At 38.2% G+C, this 26,842-nt stretch overlaps 1 pseudogene; it reads left to right on the forward strand.

Moving 5' to 3' along the window:
• On the forward strand, window positions 16,542-17,098 carry LOC102171044 (annotated as a pseudogene).

A 26,842-nucleotide genomic window follows, 5' to 3' on the forward strand; every position in this document is an offset into this window, starting at 1 on the left:
CTTTGATTATTTCCAAAACTAAGAGAAGTCCTACCCTCTTTTTGTCTCTTCTTAATTTGTGAGAGGGGGAAAAAAGTCAAGTCTAATTATGACTTAAATATGAGTAGTGCTAAATGACATGGTTTCTTAGAAATTAAAGAAAATTATAACTTTAAAATAAAATTATATATAAAAAATAACCAATTCAAGAAACCTCTAAAGTTTTCATGCCCTTTAGTCCCCTCAATGTTCTGTTCATGTTCTCTCTGTTTTCCTCTTAATGAACATAATTTTCTACAGTGTCATTCTTCAAGAAAGAGAATCGGGTTCTCTTATATAGATTTTCTACTTTATTCAGTTACTGTAACTGGAGGCAATATTATTTTCTACTATTTCAATAAACTGTACTTCAGCTGAATATACAAGCTTCGACATATATCTTTATACCTAATATTGTTTCTATGAGAAAATGCATTCAGAGATTCAAATACATATTTAAAAATAAAATTTAACAACACAGTTTGCTTACAGGTAAAGGATGTTCAGTATTTCAAAAAGTAAAACATATTTGGTTAACTTCGTTTCATTATTCAGATATTACCAAACACCATTGTACTTTGATATATAGTTCATCAGGTCAAATATGAAAATCTCTTCTCTAAGAAATGTGTGTGCATTAAATATTAGATATGATAGATTCTTTGAAGGATTTAGGCACTTGGAATTACTAGCTGACCCTTAAGTTATGTTGATTTCCGGAAAGAGACTATAAACTGTGTCAATGACAATCCTGAGCAAATTTTGCACAACAGCATAGTCATCAGTGTTGTTATCTTGCTTTATTTTCTTTTCATAACACTTATCACTTGGTTTATAATATATTTATATGTTTTTATTTAAAATTCCATCCTTCATTAGAGTATTAGCGTCATGAGAGCAGGTCATTTCTTTCATTCTCTGCTTTATTCACTGTCTTGTATGTAGTAGGTGCTCAATTAATGCCTTATTTGAATGAATGACTATTGTGTGAATAAAATGTGAAGATTGTTTCAGATCTGATACAACAGAAATAACATATAAAATATTGAAAATTTTATAAATAAGCCCAATTTTAAAAATTGCAAGTTTCATATTTTTATTACCAAAGTATTTGTGAGTTGTTTTGTTTTATAGATATGTTCATTTGTGTCATATTTTAGATTACACATATAAATAATATCTTGAAATACTGAGTGTGTCAAATTTTGAGCTGTGTCTGTACAGAAAAGAAGTGTGACTCTCAAAGCTTACATTACAAAATGTGTATCTTTTTCTCTCCAAGTAAATTAAAAAATTTTGTCTTAAAAAAATGTGAAATAGACCTAACTCTTTAAACCAAGCAGCATTGCTGATGATTTTAGAATGTGGTTGCCCTGACCTTCACGGAAAGTCACAAATATGTTTTTCATTTAATACAGACTTCATTTGCTTTATTCTTAATAAGTAAGTTAAATGTCCCACACCATAAAAATTACGCTTAGACAAAGGTTACTTTGTCTTCTGAAGGTAAGAATTCTGAAGCTAAGAATTCTCAACGATTGAAAGATAAACGTTAGTCTTTATGGAGGGGTAAGGCTACAAAGAAATAATAAGATGACCAGGGTCAAATTTAGTCTGGCTTTTTCCCCCCAGCAACTCTTAGGCATTTGTCATAGTGTTTAACAGAAGTTCCCAAAGGTAAATGAGGGAATGGAACTAGAATAGATTTTAAACAAATGTTTATTAAGATCCACAACTGTATTTACAATTGGTAACTGGAACTTCAAAGCAGAGTAATGAAGTTAAATACATAGTAACAGAAAAAAATTTTTTTTAATTTATAGAAGGAACAATTTAGGTTGGAAAGAATCATTACCATCAATCAGTTTTAGAACTGAAGCCTTTATTTTATGCATGCCTGAGAGGTAAACTGGTTAGTGTATCTATGGCCTGCACATTTCCACTATATCTCTTTTCTCTCTCTTTTCCAGCCTACCCTTCATTTTTCAGACCCCTTCCACCTCTCCCAACAGTCACCCCACACATTCACGCACATGCACAAGTCTGTCTTTGCTATGAAGCATCTTAGGGTTATTGGTAACTCATCTTACTAATGGACCCAGTTACAATGATCTCATTAGAAAAGTTAAAACAACAGCTGCCTATTACCACAGAAATGTGCGCAAATGATTAAAAAAGTAATTCCCTTTTCTTCTTCTAAATTGCATAGACTGCAATGAGAGCAATTACTTTTGCCATTTCCTGTGTTATCAGAATGTTCATATCACGGCAGATGTAAGAAAAGTTTTTCTATTTAGTTTGGCCTCTGCAATCACAACAAAAAGTACTTATATAAATGGCCAGAAAACCATCAAGAAATTTTACTCAATAATCCCAATGCTATCAAATCTATCCTAAGAAAATATTCTAAAATAGTGAAAATTATGAATACAAGCATGGCTGCAAGCAACAAAATGAATTCAAGGTAAATTAAGCAAGTAGGAGAATTTGTTGAAAAGATAAGTCATAAATTTAATGGCACATTTGTAAAACAGCTTCAGGAACAGATAGGAGCTAAGAAACAACCCTAGAGTGGGTCAGAGCTGCAGGAATTCCTAGAATCTCTTATCATTGTGCTACCACTGGAATTAGTCAGCTCTAACTACATTTTCTTTCTTGATTTTTACATGCTTAATATTAAAAAAGTAAAGAAAAAGGAGGACTACTTAAAATCAGAAATGCAAGGGAGATATTACAACGGATACCACAGAAATACAAAGGATCATAAGAGACTACTATAAGCAATAGCATGTCAACAAATTGGACAACCTAGAAGAAATGGAAGAATTTCTAAAAACATACAACCTATCAAGACTGAATCATGATGGAAGAGAAAATCTAAACAAACCAATTAACTGGTAATGAAACTGAATCAGTAATTAAAAACCTCCCAGCAAACAAAAGTTTAAAACTTCACTGATGAATTCTACCAAACATTCAAAAGACAATTAAACCAATCCCTCTCAAACTCTTCAAAAATAGAAGAGGAGAAAACTCTTTTAAACTCATTTAAAGAGGTCAGCATTACTCTGATACCAACACCAGATAGGATACCAAAGGAAAGAAATTATAGGTCAGTATTATTGACAGATCAGAGAAGACAATGGCACCCCACTCCAGTACTCTTGACTGGAAAATCCCATGGATGGAGGAGCCTGGTGGGCTGCAGTCCATGGGGTGGGGGTTGCTAAGAGTTGGACATGACTGAGGGACTTATCTTTCACTTTTCCCTTTCATGCATTGGAGAAGAAAATGGCAACCCACTCCAGTGTTCTTGCCTGGAGAATCCCAGGGATGGGGGAGCCTGGTGGGCTGCCGTCTGTGGGGTTGCATAGAGTTGGACACGACTGAAGTGACTTAGCAGCAGCAGCATTATTGTTGGATGTAGATGCAAAAATCCTCAACAAAATATTAGCAAACTGATTTCAACAATACATTTCAAGGATCATACACCATGACCAAGCAGGACTTTTTCCAGGGGTGTAAGCATCATTCAATATCTGCAATGAAGTCAACGTGACATACCACATTAACAAAATCAAGGATAAAAACTATGATCATTTAAACTGAAACCAAAAAAAAAGCATTTGACAAAAGTCAACATCTATGTACAAAAAAATCTCTAAACAAAATGAGAATAGAGGGAATGTACCTCAACATAATAAAGGCTGACAAACCTACAGCTGCCATCACCAGTTCAGTTCAGTCGCTCAGTCGTGTCCGACTCTTTGCGACCCCATGAACCGCAGCATACCAGGCCTCCCTGTCCATCACCAACTCCCAGAGTTCACCCAAACTCACGTCCATCGAGTCAGTGATGCCAGCCAGCCATCTCATCCTCTGTCATCCCCTTCTCCTCCTGCCCCCAATCCCTCCCAGCATCAGAGTCTTTTCCAATGAGTCAACTCTTCGCATGAGGTGGCCAAAGTACTGGAGTTTCAGCTTCAGCATCAGTCCTTCCAATGAACACCCAGGACTGAGTCTTCTCCAACACCACAGTTCAAAAGCATCAATTCTTCGGTGCTCAGCTTTCTTCAAAGTCCAACTCTCACATCCATACATGACCACTGGAAAAACCACAGCCTTGACTAGATGGACCTTTAACATCATACTCAATGGTGAAAAGCTGAAAGTCTTTCCTCTAAGATGAGGAACAAAACCAAGATGTTCACTGTCACCAGTTATTTTCAACACAGTATAGGAAATCCTACACAAGACTAATTAGGTGAGAAAAAGAAATAAAAGACATCCAAATTGGAAAGAAAGAAGTAAACCTGTCACTTGCAGATAACAAGATATTATATGCAAAAAACCCTAAAGATGCCACCAAAAACTGTTAGGGCTAATAAACAAAATCAGTAAAGCTGCAGGATATAAAATCAATATGCAAAAATTTGCTGTGTTCCTGTACACAAATAAACTAATATAAAGAGAACTAAAGAAAACAATCTCATTTATATCAAAAAGAATAAAGTTCTCAGGAACAAATTTAACCAAGAAGGTGAAAAGCTTACATACTGAAAACTAGGGAATTTCCTGGCAGTCCAGTGGTTAAGATGCAGCACTTTCAATGTGGGGGCCAGTGTTTGACTGAAATAGAGGAAAACAACAGAATGGGAAAGACTAGAGATCTCTTCAAGAAAATTAGAAATACCAAGGGAACTTTTCATGCAAAGATGGGCACAATAAAGGACAGAAATGGTATGGACCTAACAGAAGCAGAAGATATTAAGAAGAGGTGGCAAGAATACATAGAAGAACAATACAAAAAAGATCTTCATGACCCAGATAACCACAATGGTGTGATCACTCACCTGGAGCCAGACATCCTGGAATACAAAGTCAGGTGGGCCTTGGGAAGCATCACTATGAACAAAGCTAGTGGAGGTGATGGAATTCCAGTTGAACTATTTCAAATCCTAAAAGATGATGCTGTGAAACACTCAATATTCCAGCAAATTTGGAAAACTCAGCAGTGGAAAAGGTCAGTTTTCATTCCAATCCCAAAGAAAGGTAATGCCAAAGAATGCTCAAACTACTGCACAATTACACTCATCTCAAACGCTAATAAAGTAATGCTCAAAACTCTCCAAGCCAGGCTTCAACAGTATGTGAACCGTGAACTTCCAGATGTTCAAACTGGATTTAGAAAAGGCAGAGGAATCAGAGACCAAATTGCCAACATCCGTTGTAGTTGTCGATTTTATTGGCGCTATGAAATCTAATTACGCTTTTGAGATTTTTCTTTTTTTCTTCCAATCACACTTTTTATTGCTGTTATAAACTTCTGCCTCTATGTTGGGCCTTTGCAGTTATATGGAGTTTTCCTTTTTTTTTCTTTCCTCTTTTTTTTCTTTTTTAATTTTTTAAAACTTATTATTGTTTTTTCTGCATTTATTACTTTGCTTGCTTTTCCTACTGTTCTTTTCCCCTTGCAGTTATCTTTAATGTATATAAATCTTCTTTATCTATCTCTATTTAGCTTTGCATACCTATTCTTTCTTTCTTTTCTTTCTTACCTTTCCTCTCAACATATGTTAGTTTTGTTTTCATTGCTTTATTCCAAACTTGGCCCCTTCCTTTAGTTTTGTTTTCCAGTTTGTGCTTTAGTTAGCTTTGTTCTTAACTGATAGATATAATTTTTGGTTTCCTTTGTTCGCCAGGTCACTCACTCTATTGTGCTTGATTTTTGTTGGACTGTTTTGATTTTGCCTACGGATGTATCTGTATACGTGTATAGTCCATGATTTTAATTATTATTTGCTGATTATGTAACTGCCGTTAGTCTGGGATTCATCTTTGGTTTCTCATTTTTGGCCATGTGTTTTTATCTCACTTAATGGCATAACAAATCATTTGTGGAATTTTGTTCCTGACTAGAAATCAAGCCCTGAACCTTTGGATTGGGAGCACTGACTCAGAGACACTAGACTACCAGAGAACTAACCCTAGGGAGTATCAAATAGTGAGAAGTCATACAAAGGAAACCACTGAATACAAGACCCAGAATCACCCAAACACCAGTAGCACCCTGTGCAGGATGCCTCATCCAAAGAACAAACAAAACAAAAACACAAACAGAATTAGCAGCAGACAGGATTACCACCTTACTCAGCCTTACCCATCAGAGGAAAATAAAAAAAAAACAACAGCATAAATCTCACCCTATACGAAGCTTACACAAACCACTGCACCAAACTTAGGAGGGTAGAAACCAAAAGGAAGAAAGAATTCAACCTTGAAGCCTAGGAAAAGGAGACCTCAAACACAATAAATTAAAAAAAATAATAATGAAAAGGCAGAGAAATACTGCACAAATGAAGAAACAAACTTGAAACACAGAAGTCCAAAAGTGAATAGGAAACAGGCAAACTAACTGAAAAAGAATTCAGAATAAGGATGGTAAAGATGATCAAAACTCTTGAAAACAAAATGGAGAAAATGCAAGAATCAATTAACAAAGACCTGGAAGAATTAAAGAATAGACATACAGAGTCAACACAATTACTGAAATTAAAAATACTCTGCTGCTGCTGCTGAGTCACTTCAGTCGTGTCCGACTCTGTGCGACCCCATAGATGGCAGCCCACCAGGCTCCGCCATCCCTGGGATTCTCCAGGCAAGAACACTGGAGTGGGTTGCCATTTCCTTCTCCAGTGCATGAAAGTGAAAAGTGAAAGTGAAGTCTCTCAGTCATGTCCAACTCTTAGCGACCCCATGGACTGCAGCCTACCAGGCTCCTCTGTCCATGGGATTTTCCAGGCAAGAGTGCTGGAGTGGGGTGCCATTGCCTTCTCCCAAAAATACTCTACAAGGAATCAATAGCAGAATATCTGAAGCAGAAGAATGAATCAGTGAGCTGGAAGATAAAATGGTGGAAATAGCTTCTGAAGAGGAGAATAAAGTAGAAAGAATGAAAAGAACTGAGGATAATCTCAGAGACCTCTGGGGACAATATCAAACACACCAACATTCGAATTATAGGGGTCCCAGAAGAAGAGAAAAAGAAAGGGTGTGAGCAAATTTTTGAAGAGACTATAGTTGAAAATTTCCCCAACACGAAAAAGGAAATAGTCAAGTCCAAGAGGTGCAGAGAGTCCCATACAGGATAAACCCAGGGAGAAACACAAAATACATACTAATCAAACTAACAGAAATTAAACACAAGTAAAGAATATAAAAGCAGCATGGGAAAAGCACAAGTAACGTGCAAGAGAGACCCCATATGTCTAACAGCTGATCTTTCAGGAGAAACTCTGCAGGCCAGAAGGGAACGGCAAGATATATGTGAAGTACTGAAAGGGAAAAGTCTATAACCAAGATTACTCTATCTGGAAAGGATCTCATTCAAAATTGATGGAGAAGTCAAAAGCTTTTCCGACAAGCCAAGTTAAGAGAATTCAGTACCACCAAACTAACTTTGCAACAAATGTTCAGTTCAGTTCAGTTCAGTTCAGTCGCTCAGTTGTGTCTGACTGTTTGTGACCCCATGAATTACAGCACTCCAGGCCTCCCTGTCCATCACCAACTCCCGGAGTTCACTCAAACTCATGTCCATTGAGTCGGTGATGCCATCCAGCCATCTCATCCTCTGTCATCCCCTTCTCCTCCTGCCCCTAATCCCTCCCAGCATCAGGGTCTTTCCCAATGAGCCAACTCTTCGCATGAGGTGGCCAAAGTACTGGAGTTTCAGCTTTAGCATCATTCCTTCCAAAGAACAGGACTGGTCTCCTTTAGGATAGACTGGTTGGATCTCCTTGCATTCCAAGGGACTCTCGAGTCTTTTCCAACACCACAGTTCAAACGCATCAATTCTTTGGCGCTCAGCTTTCTTCATGGTCCAACTCTCACATCCATACATGACTACTGGAAAAACCATAGCCTTGACTAGATGGACCTTTGTTGGCAAAGTAATGTCCCTGCTTTTGAATATACTATCTAGGTTGATCATAACTTTTCTTCCAAGGAGTAAGTGTCTTTTAATTTCATGGCTGCAATCACCACCTGCAGTGATTTTGGAGCCCCCCAAAATAAAGTCTGACACTGTTTCCACTGTTTTCCCATCTATTTCCCATGAAGCAATAGGACCAAATGCCATGATCTTCATTTTCTGAATGTTGAGCTTTAAGCCAACTTTTTCACTCTCCTCTTTCACTTTCATCAAGAGGCTCTTTAGTTCCTCTTTACCTTCTGCCATAACGGTGGTGTCATCTGCATATCTGAGGTTATTGATATTTCTCCCAGGGATTTTGATTCCAGCTTGTGCTTCTTCCAGTCCAGCGTTTCTCATGATGTACTCTGCACATAAGTTAAATCAGCAGGGTGACAATATACAGCCTTGATGTACTCCTTTTCCTATTTGGAACCAGTCTGTTGTTCCATGTCCAGATCTAACTGTTGTTTTCTGACCTGCATATAGGTATCTCAAGAGGCAGGTCAGGTGCTTTGGTATTCCCATCTCTTTCAGAATTTTCCACAGTTAAAGGGACTTATATAGTCAAGGAATACAAGAGAAGAAAACAGATCTACAAAATCAAATCTCAGATAATTAAGGAAATGGCAATAGGAACATATATAGAAATAATTACTTTAAATGTAAATTGATTAAATGCTCCAACCAAAAGACACAGATTGGCTGAATGGATAAAGAAACAAGACCCATATAAATGCTGTCTACAAGAAACCCACTTCAGACCTACAGACACATATAGACTGAAATAGAGTGGATGGAAAAATGTATTCCATGAAAATGGAAGCAAAAGAAAGCTGGAGTAACAATCTTCATATAAGACAAAATAGAGCTTAAAATAAAGAAGATTATAAGATAACAAAGGACACTATGTAATGACCAAGGTATCAATACAAGAGGAAAATATAACAATTGTAAATACTTATGCACTTAACATAGGAGCACCTCAATACATAAGACAAACACTAACAGATATAAAAGGAGAAATTGATAAGAACACAATAATAGTAGGAGACTTTCACACCCCACTCACACCAAAGGACAGATCATCAAAACAGAAAATTAATAAGGAAACACAAGTCTTAAATGATACATTAGATGAGATGGATCTCACTGATATCTTCAGGACATTCCATCCACACGCAGGAGAATACACCTTCTTTTCAAGTGCACATGGACCATTCTCTAGGATAGACCACCTCTTGGGTCACAAATCAAACCTCAGTAAATTTAAAAAAAATTGAAATCATATCAAGCATCTTTTCTGACCACAATGCTATGAGACTAGATATCAATTACAAGAAAAAAACTAAAAAACACAAACACATGGAGATTAAACCATGCATTTCTGAATAACCAACAGGTTACTGAAGAAATCAAAAGGGAAATCAAAAAATTTCTAGAAACAAATGACAATGAAAACATGACAACTCAAAATCTATGGAACGCAGCAAAAGCAGTTCTACGTGAATACAATCCTACTTCCAGGAACAGAAAAACATCAAATAGACAACCTAACTTTACACCTAAGACAAATGGAAAAAGAAGAACAAAGAAACCCCAAAGTTAGCAGAAGGAAAGAAATCATAAAGATCTGAGCAGAAATAAATGAAAAAAGAAATGAAAGAAGCAAATGAAAGATTAATAAAACTAAAAGCTGGTTTTTTGAGAAGATAAACAAAATTGACAAACCTTTGGCCAGACTCATCAAGAAAAAAAGAGAGAAGAATCAAATAAACAAAATTAGAAATGAAAAAGGAGAGGTTAAAACAGACAATGCAGAAATACAAAGGATTATGAGACTCTAACAAACAACTCCATGGCAATAAAATGCATAACCTGGAAGAAATGGACAGATTCTTAGAAGAGATCAATCTTCCAAGACTGAACAGGAAGAAATAGAAATTATGAACAACCCAGTTACAAGCACTGAAATTGAAGCTGTGATCAAAAATCTCTCCCAAAACAAAAGCCCAGGACAGGATGGCTTCACAGGAGAATTCTGTCTTTCTAAAACTCCTTCAAAAAATTGGAGAGGAAGGAACACTTCAAAACTCATTTTACGAGGCCACCATCACCCTGATACCAAAACCAGACAGAGACAACACAAAAAAAGAAAACCACAGGCCAATATCACTGATAAACATAGAATCAAAAATCCTCAACAAAGTTTTAGCAAACAGAATTTAACAACACATTAAAAAGCTCATACACCATGATCAAGTTGAGTTTATTCCAGGAATGCAAGAATTCTTCAATATATACAAATCAATGAATGTGATATACCATATTAACAAATCGAAAGATAAAAACCATATGATGAGCTCAACAGACGCAGAAAAAGCCTTTGACAAAATTCAGCACCATTTATGATTAAAACTCTTCAAAAAATGGGCATAGAAGGAACAGATGGAGAGATATTCCATGTTTCTGGGTAGGAAGAATCAATATTGTGAAACCATACTACCAAACGCAATCTACAAATTCAATGTGATCCCTATCAAATTACCAATGGCTTTTTCAAAGAACTAGAACAAAAAATTTCACAGTTAACATGGAAACACAAAACACCCTGAATAACCAAAGCAGTCTTCAGAAAGAAGAATGGAGCTGGAGGAATCAACCTTCCTGACTTCAGATGATACTACAAAGCTATAGCCATCAAGACAGTATGGTACTGGTGCAAAAACAGAAATATAGACCAATGGAACAAATAGAAAGCCCATAAATAAAGCCATGCACACATGGGTACCTTATTTTTGACAAAGGAGGCAAGAATATACAATGGAGAAAAGACAGCCTTTTCAATAAATGGTGTTGGGAAAACTGGACAGTTACATGTAAAAGAATGAAATTAGAACACTTCCTAACACCACACACAAAGCTAAACTCAAAATGGATTAAAGATCTAAATGTAAGATCAGAAACTATAAAACTCCTAAGAGGAAAACAGGCAGAACACTTGATGACATAAATCAAAGCAAGATCCTCTATGACCCACCTCCTAGAGTAATGGAAATAAAAACAAAGTAAACAAGTGGGACCTGATTAAACTTAAAAGCTTTTGCATAGCAAAGGAAACTATAAGGCGAAAAGACAACCCTCACAATGGGAGAAAATAATAGCAAATGAAACAACTGGAAAATGATTAATTTCCAGAATATTCAGGGAAAAGACCTTTACAGACTTTTCTTCAAAGAAGACAGATGGCTAACAAACACATGAAAAGATGCTTAACATCGCTCATTATTAGAAAAATACAAATCAAAACATCATCACACTGGTCAGAATGACCATCATCAAAAAGTCTACAAACAATAAATGCTGGAGAAGATGTGGAGAAAAGGAATGCTCTTACACTGTTGGTGGGAATATAAATTGATATAGCCAGTATGAAAGACAGTATGGAGATTCCTTAAAATCTAGGAATAAAAGCAACATATGACCCAGCAATCCCACTCCTAGGCATATACCCTAAGGAAGCCAAAATTGAAAAAGGCACAGGTATCCCATTGTTCATTGCAGCACTATTTACAATAGCTAGAACATGGAAGCAACTTAGATATCCATCAACAGATGAATGGACAAGGAAATTGTGGAACATACACAGAATGGAATACAACTCAGCCATAAAAAGGAACACATTTGAGTCAGTTCTAATGAGGTGGATGAGCCTATAGACTACTATACAGAGTAAAGTAAGTCAGAAAGAGAAAGATAAATATTGTATACTAGCACTTATATATGGAATATAAAAAAATGGTCCTGCAGGGAAGCAATGGAGAAACAGACATAGAGAATAGACCTATGGACATGGGGAGAGGGGAGGAGAGGGTGAGATGTATGGAGAGAGCAACATGGAAACATACATTACCATGTGTAAAATAGAGAGCCAACAGGAATTTGCTGTATGGCTCAGGAAACCCAAACAGGGGCTCTGTATCAACCTAGAGGGGTGGGATGGGGAGGGAGATGGTAGGGAGGTTCAAAAGAGAGAGGATATAGGTATACCTATGGCTGATTCATGTTGAGATTTGACAGAAAACAACAAAATTCTGTAAAGCAATTATTCTTCAATAAATAAAAAAAAAAAGCTGAACGCATCATGCTCCCTGATTTCAAACTGCAATATAAAGCATTACAAATAAAAACATGGTACTGGGAAAAAAACACATACATAGATCAATGGGACAAGACAGAGGTCACAGAAACAGACCAACACACAGGGGCCATTGATAAAAGGACCAAGAATATATAACGAAGAAAGGGCACTCTCTACAACAAATGTTGTTGGGAAAGTTGGACAGGGAAATACTAAAGAATGAAACGGGATTACTATCTTACACTACACACAAAAATTAGCTCAACATAGACTGAGGATTTGAACATAAGTCCTGAAGCCATAAAATTTCTAGAAGAAAATATAAGTGATAAGCTCCTTGACATAGGTCTTGGGTACAATTTTTTTAATGACACCCAAAGCAAAAGTGACAAAGCAACAATAAATAAGTAGAACTACATCACACTGAAAAGCTTCTACACAGTAAATGAAACCATAAACAAAATGAATAGGCAACCTATGGACTGAGAGAAAATCTTTGCAAATCACCTGGTAAGGAGTTAATATCCGGGAAATGTAAAGAGCTCACACAATTCAATAGCCAAAAAACAAACAATGTGATTAAATAATGGACAGAATATCTAAAAAGAGACTTTGCCAAAGAAGACATACAGACGGCTAACAGGTACAAGAAAAGATATTCAACATCCTTAATCATCTGCTGCTGCTAAGTCACTTCAGTCGTGTCCGACTCTGTGCGACCCCACAGACGGCAGCCCACCAGGCTCCCCGGTCCCTGGAATTCTCCAGGCAAGAACACTGGAGTGGGTTGCCATTTCCTTCTCCAATGCAGAAAAGTGAAAAGTGAAAGTGAAGTCGCTCAGTCGTGTCTGACTCTTAGCGACCCCATGGACTGCAGCCCACCAGGCTCCTCCGCCCATGGGATTTTCCAGGCAAGAGCACTGGAGTGGGGTGCCATTGCCTTCTCCGCCTTGATCATCAGGGAAGTGCAAATCAAAACCACTGTAGGGTATCTCCTCACATCTCCTAGAATGGCTGTTTTCAAAAGACAAGAAATAACAAGTGTCGGCAAGGATGTGGAGCAAAGGGAACCCTTCTGAACTGTCAGTGGGAATGCAAATTGGTGCAGTCACTTTGAAAACAGTATGGAGTTTTCTCAAAAAGTAAAAATATAACTACCATACGGTTCAGCAGTTTCACCTCTTGGTATTTTCAGAAGAAAATGAAAATACTAATTCAGAAAGATATACAACTCCATGTTCATTGTAACATTTTTTACACCACCAAGATATGTGAACAATCTAACTGAATGGGTAAAGAAGATGTGGTGTATATATACAAACAAATATGTGTGTCAAGTATGTTGAGATTGCTTAACAAATTTAAAAATGAAAAAAAAAATACTTGCCATCTGCAACAACATGGATGGACCTTTAGGGCATTATGCTAAGTGAAATAAGTCAGAGACAGATATTCTACGATCTCTTTTATGTGAAATCTAAAAAATAAACATAACAGTTCATAGATAGAGAGAACAAATTGGTGATTGTCAGAAGTGGGGGTGGGTGTGGTAAGAATAGGTATTAGAGGTCCAAAGGTAAGAAAAATAAAAAAGAATTACTTGTGAACTAGCTAATAGATTCTTATTATCCTAGTCTTAAAATTTCCTTATTTCTATCAACAGAAGCATCATTCATTCAAACCTGCTGGAGGCATTTAGATGTAGTGAAAACATCTGATTTATAGTCTAATTCTCCACAACATACTTTTATAACCAAAGCACAAGATTGAGTAGAGGATTACAGAAGATCCACTGCTTCATTAATGGATTATGCTGCTCTGTGACTACAACTTAAAATGTTTATTCTTTCAGCAAACGATTATTGAATATTTACTGTGGCCAGCTTCAGAGGTAACTGCCAACATATAACTGTCTGTATGGAGGTGGTTACTGCACAATTGCACTCATTTCACATGCAGGCAAAATAATGCTCAAAATTCTCCAAGCTAGCCATCAATAGTGTGTGAACTGAGAATTTCCAGATGTTCAAGCTGGATTTAGAAAAGGCAGAGGAACCAGAGATCAAACTGCCAACATCTGCTGGATCAGAGAAAAAGCAAGAGAATTCCAGAAGAAACATCTACTTCTGCTTCATTGACCATGCTTTGACGTATGGATCACAACAAACCGGAAAATTCTTAGAGAGATAGGAATACCAGACCACCTCACCTATCTCCTCAGAAACCTATATGCAGGTCAAGAAGCAACAGTTAGAACTGGATATGGAAAAACGGACTGGTTCCAAATTGGAAAAGGAGTACATCAAGGCCGTATATTGTCACCCTGCTTATTATACTTATATGCAGAGTACATCATGCAAAATGCCAGCTGAATGAAGCACAAGTTAGAATCAAGATTGCCGGGAGAAATATCAATAACCTCAGATATGCAGATGACACCACTCTTTTGGCAGAAAGAAGAGGAACTAAAGAGCCTCTTGATGAAGGAGAGTGAAAAGGTGGCTTAAAACTCAACATTCAAAAAACGAAGATCATGGCATCTGGTCTCATCACTTCATGGCAAATAGATGGGAAACAACGGAAACAGTGACAGACTTCATTTTCTTGGGCTCCAAAATCACTGCAGATGGTGACTGCAGTCATGAAATTAAAGGACACTTGCTCCTTGGAAGAAAAGCTATGTCAAACCTAGACAGCATATTAAAAACCAGAGACATTACTTTACTGACAAAGGTCCATCTAGTCAAAGCTATGGTTTTTCCAGTAGTCATGTATGGATGTGAGTTGGACCATAAAGAAGGCTGAGTGCCAAAGAATTGATGCTTTTGAACTGTGGTGCTGGAGAAGACTCTTGAGAGTCCCTAGGACTGCAAGGAGATCCAACCAGTCAATCCTAAAGGAAATCAATCCTGAATATTCATTGGAAGGACTGATGCTGAAGCTGAAGGTCCAATACTTCAGCCACCTGATGTGAAGAGCTGACTTATTAGAAAAGGCCCTGATGCCGGGAAAGACTGAAGGCAGGAGGAGAAGGGGACGACAGAGGATAAAATGGTTGGACGGCATCACTGACTCAATGGACATGAGTTTGAACAGGCTCCAGGAGATGGTGATGGACAAGGAAGCCTGGTGCGCTGCAGTCCATGGGGGTGCAAAGAGTCGGACACGACTGAATGCTGAACACAGAGGCAGTTGTAAAGGTAAATATTTTATAATGCTCTTTGGAGCCAGATTTATATGTTTAGTTTCTAAAGTATGTTCTTTTGTAAAAAATATGTTCAGTTCAGTTCAGTTGCTCAGTTGTGACCTGGCATGGACTGCAGCATGCCAGGCATCCCTGTCCATCGCAAACTCCCAGAGTTTACTCAAACTCATTACCCAAAGAAAGGCAATGCCAAAGAATGCCAAAAAATATGTACTATCAATGCAAATATTATTTCAGTGTATGAATTATGATGTTACTGTTGTCTGAATTAGTAAAATCTCACTACGTTCTCAAAAGTGTTAAAGGTTATTCTTGGTACAGACATAGGTTGTTTCATTGCGCTTTGCTTTATTGTGTTTCAAAGATACTGTGGCATATATCCAGACAAAAGTGAAAGAAAGTTAAAGTGAAGTCGCTCAGTCGTGTCCGACTCTTTGCGACCCCATGGGCTGTAGCCTACCAGGCTCCACCTGCCATGGGATTCTCCAGGCAAGAGTACTGGAGTGGGTTGCCATTTCCTTCTCCAGGGGATCTTCCCGACGCAGGGATCGCACCCGGGTCTCCTGCATTCCAGGCAGACGCTTTAACCTCTGAGCCACCAGGGAACCCCGCAAAACTATCCAGACAAAACTATAATTCAAAAAGATAGCAGCACTATTCATAGCAGCCAAACCAGGAAAACCACCAAAATGTCCAATGACAGATAAATGGATAAAGAAGATGAGGTACACATTTACAACTACTCAGCCATAAAATAAGAAAGGAAGAAAGGAAGAAAATAATGCCATTTGCAACAACATGGATTCAACTAGAGATTATCACACTAAGTGAAGTAAGCCAGAAAGAGAAAGACAAATACCATATGATACCACTTATAGGTGGAACTTAAAATATGGCACAAATGAACCTGTCTACAAAACAGAAACAGACTCCCAGGCAGAGAGATCAGACTTGTGCTTGTCAAGGGAGAGGAGAAAAGGAAGAGAGTTGGTCTGGGAATTTGGGGATAAACACCAAGGTCCTACGGTACACCACAGGGAGCTATATCCAGTCTCCTGGGATAATCCATAGTGGAAAAGAATGTTTTAAAAAGAGAATGTAGGCTATTTCGTGGACGTCAGGTGTGCGGGCGCATCTGGGAACGCTGGCGGGAGAGGAGCGGGAAGACCAAGCTTAAGTTCTGTGGATTTGAACCTCTGCATTTCTAACCTAAGATCTCGAAATGCATCGCGATTCCTGTCCATTGGACTGTAAACTTTATGTAGATAATCTTGGAAACAATGGTAACAAGACTGAATTGGAACGAGCTTTTGGCTATTATGGACCACTCCGAAGTGTGTGGGTTGCTAGAAACCGTCCTGGCTTTGCTTTTGTTGAATCTGAAGATCCCCCAGATGCAGCTGATGCTGTCCCAGAGCTAGACGGAGAGAACACTGAGGGGCTGTCGAGAAGAGTGGAACTATCCAATGGTGAAAAGGGAAGTTGAAATCGTGGCGCACCTCCTTCTTGGGGTCGTCGCCCTTGAGATGATTATCGGGGGAGGAGTCCTCCACCTCCACGCGGATCTCCAAGATGGAGAAGGTTCTCCCGCAGCCGGAGCTGGTCCCTTTCCAGAGATAGGAGAAGAGAGAGATCACTGTCCCGGGAGAGAAGTCACAAAGCCATCCTGATCTTTCTCTAGGTCTCACAGCAGATCTAGGTCAAATGAAAGGAAATAGAAGATCAGTTTGCAAGAGGAGTGGTGTACAGGAAATAACTTCATTTGACAGCAGTAAGTACAGAAAATTCAAGTTTTGTTTGAGACTGCATAAGCTTGGTGCATTTTTTAAATGTTTTAGCCGTTCACATTTGTTTGTCTGTTTCAACAGTGACACACAAAGGTGTAATTCTCTATGGTTTGAAATGGATCATATGAGGCATGTAATATCAAAAATTGTTACTTTAAAATGTTCCCTTAAACAAAATTTAATTTGCTTTGAATTTTAGTCTCGCATAGGCTGATAATAAACCTCTAACTCCTGCCCAGGTAAAGTTGATGTTTAACATTATGGAAACAAAAACTGGCAAAACTTGGAAGATTTTTTTCAACATAGCTGGGATACGGTATGCAGCTATAGTTAAGTGGTTTTTAAAAGCTGCTGTGAACTCAAAAGCTGGAAAAATTAAAGTTGCACCCTTAAACTAGATTAGAGATTTAAAAATTCCACTAGTCTTCACACTGGACAAAAGGTTGTCCAGTTGGTGTAGAATCTAAGAAGTTTCAAAGAAGTTAGTTTCCCTTTGCTTTAGGTTGTAAGTTCCTTCTGTGATTGCTGTATAAGAATACATAGCTCTTTGTAATGTTCTTTATTTGGAAATTTGAGACTACTCAAAATACCGAATGTCCTGCCAGTTTAAGGGTACATTGTAGAGCTGAACTGAGTTACAGTGCAAGATTCTTTTTTCATGCTGTCATTTGTAATATGTTTTGTGAGAATCCTTGGGATTACAGTTTTGGTTACAAAAAAAAAAAAAAAGAGAGAGAGAGAATGTATATATGTGTAAAACTGAGTCACTCTGCTGAGTTTTGTACAATGTTGCAAATCAACTATGTGTCAATAAAAAAGGGAAAAAAATAAGGTGGTTCCACTGTGAACCTGTAAGATTAACAGAGAAGAAAATTCTGGCAATACCAAGAATGTCAAGCACATAGGAAAACAAACTCTCAAGTACAGCTGGTGGGAGTATGACTTTGTATAATCATTTTAGAGAGCATCTGGCAATGTTTAGTATAATTAAAGATGCACACACACTGCTTCTCAGGAATTTAACTTCTAGATATATACTCTGAAGAAATCATCACCAGTGTGTACAAGGAGACATGTTCAGGATGTATACAAGATTATTTTCTGTAATAGCAAAAAAAATTGTACTAAATTAGAAGAAATGAATGAATAATATATGTGTATAATAAAATATGTAGCACCTTTAAACACAAATAAAACACTAAAAAACAAATCAAGGGATTTCCCTAATGATCCAGTGATTAAGAATCTGCCTTCCAATGCAGGAGACACAGGTTTGATCCCTTGTCCGAGAACTAAGAGCCCACATATTTCGAGGCAACTAAGTCTGACTGCGGGAAATAGAGAGAAGCCTGCACCCCAAAGAAAGGTCCTGCATGCCACAACTAAGACCTGATGCAGATAAATAAATAAATGTTAAAAATAAAGTAAAAGCTAGAAATGATTAAGTGTAGTATCGAAGGCACGTAGAAAGCCAAGACAGGCCAAAAGTGAAGCCTCTTGCACTGACCACTTAGCGAAGCTGTGAATGCAAAGGAAAAGTTCTTGAAGGAAATTAATTGTGTGTGTGTGTGTGGTGTGTGTGTGTGTGTGTTTCCTTCACTTTGTTAGAGAGGTGTCTGGGCATGTGTCTGTGATGCGTTACTTCAGTCATGTCTGACTCTTTACAACCCTATAGACCATAGCCTGTCAGGCTCTTCTGTCCATTGGATTCTCCAGGCAAGAATACTGGAGTGAGTTACCATGTCCTCCTCTGGGGAATCTCCCTGATCCAAGAATGAAACCCGCGTCTTATATGTCCCCTGCATTGGCAGGAGGGTTCCTTACCACTAGCGCCACTTGGGAAGCCCAATGTGGTGTACATTGATTAATTATTAACTGATTTTCATATGTTGAACTATCCTTACATTCTAGGAATAAATCCCACTTGGTCATCGTGTTTAATCTTTATCGTATGCTGCTGAATTCTATTTGCTCGTATCTTATTGAGGATTTTTGCATCAGTACTCATAAAGGATATTGATCTGTAGTTTCCTTTCTTGCTGGTCTTTGGCTTTGGTAATTCTGACCTCATAGATTGAGTCAGAAAGTGTTCCATCCTCTTCACTTTCTTGGAAGAGTTTGAGAAGGAGTGGTGTTAGTTCATCTTTAAAGGTTTGGTAGTGAAGCCACGGTCCAGGGCTTGCTTTGTCAGATTTTTGATTACTGATTCAATCTCATCACTAGTTAGTTCTCAGGTTTCAACCTTGGTAGGTTTTGTGTTTCTAAATAAACGGAGTTTATCCATTTCAGCTAAGTCATCTAATTTGTTGGTATATAATTGTTCATAGCACTCTCATCATCTTTTTACTCCTATATAATTGGTAATAATGATCCCATTTTTATTTATATTGGTTATGTATTCTCTGTCTCTTTTTTTCCTTTGTCAACCTAGCTTCAGTTCAGTTCAGTTCAGTCGCTCAGTCATGTCCAACTCTTTGCGACCCCATGAATCGCAGCACGCCAGGCCTCCCTGTCCATCACCAACTCGATTTGTCAATTTTGTTCTTTTTGAAGATCCAGCTTTTGGCTTTGTTTATTTTCTCCATTGTTTTTCTGGCCTCTATTTTATCTCTGCTCTTATACTGATTATTTTCCTTCTTTTATGGTTTCTTTAGTGTGCCAACTTTATCTGCCATTTAAATCCCTTACAATAGTGTCTGGTTTTGTGGCTTGGGATATTTCCTGACTCGCCCTTTATTTCCTTTGGGCCTCAGTTCCTCTGGACACCTTTACTGACCATCCGATCTAAAGTAGCCTATCACAGCATCATTTTTCTTCACAGCCCTTATCACTCTACGATATCTCCGCTTTATTTTTCGTCTGCCCCCGTCACACATGCTTGCACATGCATGTATGCATATGTGCAGACTTGTGCATGCCCATTCCTCAGAATATAAACTCTGTAAGAACAGACATTTTCGTTGTCTTGTTTAACCACTGCATCCCCATGGCCTAGAATAGTCTCTGGCCCAGCAGTAAAAAATGTTCAGTAAGTATTATTGACTGCTCTAATGTGTTGCAAAGGCTATTGTTTTGAAAATGAGTGATTGGTTAAAAAACTCCTTACCTCTTGCTCCTAGAAGATTACTGAAAGACAAGAAATTTATAAAGCAGTTTTAAATTTTAAGATGGCCATAACCTAAAACATTGTGGTCTAATATACTTTAACACAGTTGGTTTAACATAGTTACCAGGTAAATAACCATGCTTTACATGGTATCTTTTTAATATATCAGCATCTACTTACTTATGTACTATTTATTATTCTGTTTGTTTTTAGAGGTTAAAGTTTTGGGGGGGATACAAATTATACACTGCTCATATCAGGTCCATGGGGTCACAAAGAGTCGGACACGACTGAGTGACTTCACACTCACTCGTATCAGGTAGTCAGTATGTGGCACTAAACTAGAAGTCTTAGTTTCTAGCTTCATCTTTGCTACTATTTAATTTGTATAGCTTTGGGAAGAAGGGCTTCCCTGCTGGCTCAGCTGGTGGTAAAGAATCCACCTGCAACGTGGGAGACCTGGGTTCTATCCCTGGGTTGGGAAGATCCCCTGGAGAAAGGAAGGGCTACCCACTCCAGTATTCTGGCCTGGAGAATTGCATGGGCCCTATAGTCCATGGGGTCGCAAAGAGTCGGACACACCTGAGCGACTTTCACTTTGGAAAGAATTGTTTAACTTGTTTGTACCTCAGTTTTTTCATTTGCAAAACAAAGGGATTAAATTAGATAAACTGATAAAGTCCCTTCCAACAATCGAATCTATAATTCCATAATTTAGAGTTCAATTTTACTAGTTTAACATGTTTATAATTGTTGGATGTTCATAACATATTTTTCTTCACTTTTTAAAATGTTAAGTTCTTTGATATTACTTAAGTTATAAAATTGTAACCACCTGTTTGAGCATGGAGATTCCTTTATAGATTTCCACTTTACTTTTCTTAGGAGAAGATATATATTTTTCCATCTCTACAATATATTTTTATTTATTTTAATTAAAGTTTTTGGCTGTGCTGGGACTTTGTTGCAGAAAAAGCACTAGGGCTTTCTCTAGCTGCAGCTCTTGGGCTCAGCTGCCCCATGATGTGTGGGATCCCAGTCCCCTGACCAGGGATGGAAGTGTGTCCTGTACGTTGAAAACTGCATGTCTAACCACTGGACCACCAGAGAAGTCCCTAAGTTATTTTTAATTGGAGGATAATTGCTTTACAATGTTGTGTTGGTTTCTGCCATACAACAAAGTGAATCAGCTGTAAGTATACACTTATCCTCTCCCTGTTGAGCCTGCCTTTCATCCCACTTCATCCCACCCCTCCAGGTCATCACAGAGGGATTTCCACTCTATAGAAGAGCTTCTAGAACTGAACTACGTGACATTTTCCCTACTCTAGGCAAATGAGTAGCTGGCTCTCAATAAATTTTGTTGAATTTTTAAGTTGAATCTGTTAAAGGAAAAGGAAAGATAATACAGTAATGATTGATTGCTAAGAAAAATATTATACTCCAAAAATTAACACTTTACATCAAGGAATTCCATTTAAAAATAACAACTGAAATTATAAATTAAAACACATAATAATTTAATGAGAAGATGAAATGCTTTCAGACACTATGGTATCTATAAAATAAATTTTATCTAACTTGGCAATTGGATTTAAACATGAGACATGAATCCTGATATAAAAAGTAACATCAAAAGGACAGCGTTGATTTCTTTTCATAAACTTCAGGATCGTGAACATAAACAACCATCATATGTTAGAGGAAATAGACCTTAGAAGTTGAGGTAAGTTTACTTTTCCAATTTCCTGACCCACTCCGGGACTGTCACAATTTTCCTCTTTCTCTCTCTCTCTCTCTCTCTCTCTCTCTCTCTCACACACACACACATACATATGTAATATTTCGGATATACTTAAGTAAAAATTTTAGGAAATGTAGCAGGTAACTGTTGTTGTTTAATCACTGGTTACGTCCTACTCTTTGTGATCCCATGGACTATAGCCTGCCTGGCTCTTCTGCCCATGGGATTTTCCAGGCAAGAATACTGGAGTGGGCTGCCATGCCCTTCTCCACGGGATCTTCCTGACCCAGGGATCGAACCTGTGTCTCCTGCACTGGCAGGGGGATAGTTTACCACTGAGCCACCAGGGGAGCCCAGGTTAAAATACACATTTCATGTTTTCAGAGATTCAAAACAGGACTAGCTGTAACTATCCAATAGAAAGTCCTGCTCATTAAGAAAATAGTGAGTTGTGACTCTGTGAGGTAAAAAGCTTGATTTACTTCACTTAAGGACACTTGCATGATTATAAATGTGTTCTGTGAATGTAGCTAGTCAACTTGATTTGTTACTATTTCTCTGTAGGAATAAAGATAACATAAAGGGAGTCTCTCAAGAGGATTGGAGACTTCAGTACTGGCCAACCACTTGGTAACTTTTTAATTACCATTTTTCTCTTCTCTGTATTTAGACCATTTAATTCATTTAGAATCCCCATTGAAACACTAGCACCTCCTCCACCATGAACCATTTATGGAAAGACTTCCTCCATACAATCTATTTTGCATGATATAATGAAAGGGCTGAGCAGAAGGGATTTGTTAAACGTAATTTACATCTACTCCACAGTCAACCTTAATTATTTAGTGACGGATTGTCCTCTTAGGGGATTATGCAAGCATTTTGTTTCTACTCTGTCTCACTGCTGCTAACTGTTTAGCCATTTCACTAATCAGCATGTCTATTAGGAGTAGTTTGGGGATAGAGTAAAGCAGAGGATCACACTGTGATCCATCATTTTGCCATTTCTTAGAAGATTTAGTAAAATCTTTAATGATGTGGGGGACTGAAGCTTGTGTGTAAATCAGGGGAATTTAATGTTTTCATTATCCATCTTATTCTTTGTCTCCCGAGGACAATTAAAAGTTTGCTGTATGCATTTTGAAAATGTTAAGAATAAGAACATGTATCTTACTTTGTTCAGGATGCTATAATAAAATACCACAGACTGGGTGGCTTATAAACAGCAGAAATTTATTACAGTTCTGGAGGCTAGAAGTCCAAGATCAGCGTGACAACTCTCTCTGACTGCAGAACTCACTGTAACCCGCTATAGCCCAAGGGGCTGGGGGGCTCGGTGAGATTTCTTCTTTATGGAAAAAACTTGAACGAATTTCTTGGCCAACTCGATGTAAACACACTTATTCCATCCAGGAGGGCTCCATTCTCATAACCTCATCAACCCTGAAAGACCCCCCTACTAATAACATCACCTTTGAGGGTTAGGGCTTCAGTATATAAATGATTGAACATAAACTTTCAGCCCACAGCAACAAGGCTATTGTTGTTGTTGCTCAGTTGCCAAGTCGTGTCTGAATCTCTGTGACCCCACAGACTGCACACTGCCAGGCTCCTCTGTCCATGGGATTTTCCAGGCAAGAATACTGGAGTGGGCTGTCATTCCCTTCTCCAGGGGAATCTTCCTGACCCAGGGACCAAATCTGTGACTCTTGCCACATCTGCACTGACAGGTGGATTCTTTACCCATGAGCCACAGGGGAATCCCCAGCAACATGATTATACATATTTAAGTTTTTAATGGGTATTGCTATATCATCCTATAAGACAGTTTCATCAGCTGTTATTCCCCGTGAATGGTGCATGTGCGTGGCTTCCCTCTCTAAACTTCTCCAAACAACACTCCATCTTTTTCCCAAAAAGATGGGTGAATTTAACTGTTAAATCTTTCCAGTAATTTATCTTTCAAATAAACTTACATAAATGCACAAGACATTTTCATTTAAAGGGATAAAACCCATAGTAGAGAAGTTTTAGGGGTAAAGGTTAGAGGGAGAAAAATTTTAAAAACAGCAAATTATTTTTAATAATTTGCAAATGTTTACAGAATGTTTCCCTTGAAATACATTGTTACATTAAAATTTCCTTTGGGGAGTTGAAAAATCAAATGGAGAACTATATCTATATTTTTAACAAATATTTCATGTTAATATGTAAAAAGATAAAAATGTTAGTTGCTCCGTTGTGTTCCCTCTTTGTGACCCCATGGACTGTGGCCTGCCAGGCTCCTCTGTCCATGGAATTCTTCAGGCAAGAGTATTGCAGTGGGTTGCCATTTCCTTTTTCAGGGGATCTTTCTGACCCAGAGAGTCTCCCACATTACAGGCAGATTCCTCACTGTCTAAGCCACCAGGGAAGCCCCAATATTAATATATAAGCTTACATTAAGTTATAATATTAATAGATAAGCTTACATTAAGTTATATTGTTATTTCAGTATAAAATGCCACTAGTAGATAATAGATGGGGAAACAATGGAAACAGTGAGAGACCTTAACTTTTTGGGCTTCAAAATCACTGCAGATGGTGACTGCAGCCATGAAATTAAAAGACACGTGCTCCTTGGAAGAAAAGTTATGACCAACCTAGACAGCATATTAAAAAGCAGAGACATTACTTTGCCAACAAAGGTCTGTCTAGTCAAAGCTATGGTTTTTCCAGTGGTCATGTATGGATGTGAGAGTTGGAGTACAAAGAAAACTGAGCCCCAAAGAATTGATGCTTTTGAACTGCGGTGTTGGAGAAGACTCTTGAGAGTCCCTTGGACTCCAAGGAGATCCAACCAGTCCATCCTAAAGGAAATCAGTTCTGAATATTAATTGGAAGGACTGATGCTAAAGCTGAAGGTCCAATACTTTGGCCACCTGATGCAAAGAACTGACTCATCTGAAAAGACCCTGATGCTGGGAGAGATTGAAGACAGGAGGAGAAGGGGACAACAGAGGATGAGATGGTTGGATGGCATCACCAACTCAATGGACATGAGTTTGAGCAAGCTCTGGGATTTGGTGATGGACAGGGAGGCCTGGCGTGTTGCAGTCCAGGGGCTCGAAAAGAGTTGGACACAACTGAGCAACTGACCTGAATATAGCAGTATTATAAACTAGAAAATTAGATAAGGATTATAAACTGGAAAATTAGATAAGGATTACATGCTACATTATAAATGAAAGGAGTACATTAAATTTCACCCATTTTCAAATGAACAGTAGCATTTTCCTTTGACATTCAGACTCTTTTTCTCTGAATTATTTCCTAATTATAATTCTTTACAATAGACAATATTTGGAAATGGTAAAAATCTTCAACAATGTAATTGAATACTATGAAGCCATTAAAATGGACATTTCAAAGAAATTTTCAATGGCACAGAAAAGATTCTACAATGATCTAATGGGTGGAGGAGTCAGAGAACAAGACTGAAAATACAAGGTGACTTCAATTTAGTATTTCCATCCTCCACTGGCGTTAGAGAGTGTGAGAGTGACAGCGAGAAAGGAAGAACGGAAAATGCACAGTAAGCATTGAAAGGAAGTCAGATCAGCAAAATGTTGACGAAATCACCTCTGGGCAATGGCATATAAGAATTTAATTTTCTAAGTTTTTCTTTATTTTTGAGTTTTTATAGTGATAATAACTTTTGTTAACAAAATTTCTTCCTTATTTTCTGTGTGTTTTTTATTTTTTTGACATCTATAGTACCAGCAGGTACTGCAGCAATGATCATGTTAACTCTTCCACCAAACTGGGATTTCCTGGGGAAGAGAGCCTTGTTTATTTATCTTTATACTCTCAGCACATAGAGCTTAACAAATGTTTGTTAAATTTCAAAGCTTGAGATGATTAAAAAAAAAAAAAAACCTCACAATATAACTAACACCCAACTCTCAGGGCTTTGGACCCTCCCTTGCGGCTCAGATGGTAAAGAATCTGCCTGCAATGTGGGAGACCTGGGTTTGATCTGTGGGTTGGGAAGATCCCCTGGAGGAGGGCATGGCAACCACTCCAGTATTCTTGCCTGGAGAATCCCATGGACAGAGGAGCCTGGTGGGCTGCAGTCCAGGGGGTCACAAAGAGTCGGACACGACTGAGCGACTAAGCACAGCACAGCACAGCAGGGCTTCCCAGGAGGCTCAGTGGTAACGGACCCACCTGCAGTGCAGGAGATGAAGGGTCAGTTCCTGAGCCTGGAAGATCCCCTGAAGAAGGAGACGGTAACCAGCTTCAGTACTCTCACCTGGAACAGTACTCTCACCTGGAAAATCCCGTGGACGGAGGAGCCTTGCGGGCTATAGTCTATGGGGTCGCAAGAGTCAGACACGACTGAGCCACTCAAGAAACAAAAAAACCAGAGTGCTCATCCTCTAGTCCAAGGGCTAACCTCTGTCACATGGTTCTACCATCATCTATCTATATCATTGCCCATGTCATAGGTCACCCACACAGAATAAAAACACTCTTCTACACCAACATGATACCATTACCACAATCAAGAAATTTAATACTATGTATCCCAGGGACGGGGGAGCCTGGTGGGCTGCTGTCTGTGGGGTCGCACAGAGTCGGACACGACTGAAGCGACTTAGCAGCAGCAGCAGCAGAATATTATATTCAAATTTCCCCAAGTGTCTGAATAATGTTTATAGCTTTTCATTTGTTTGTTTAATTCAAGACCCAAACAAGGATCAAGCATTGCATTTAGGTGATAGGTTACCCTAGCCTCTTTTACTCTAGGTAAAAAAAGGTGTGGTTTTTTTTTTGTTTTTTTTTAACCTATAAGAGGGTTCTGGGCTTTTTTCTTTGACTTTCATGACC

Source organism: Capra hircus, chromosome 6 (assembly GCF_001704415.2).
Source record: "Capra hircus breed San Clemente chromosome 6, ASM170441v1, whole genome shotgun sequence".
In the NCBI taxonomy this organism is placed as follows: domain Eukaryota; kingdom Metazoa; phylum Chordata; class Mammalia; order Artiodactyla; family Bovidae; genus Capra; species Capra hircus.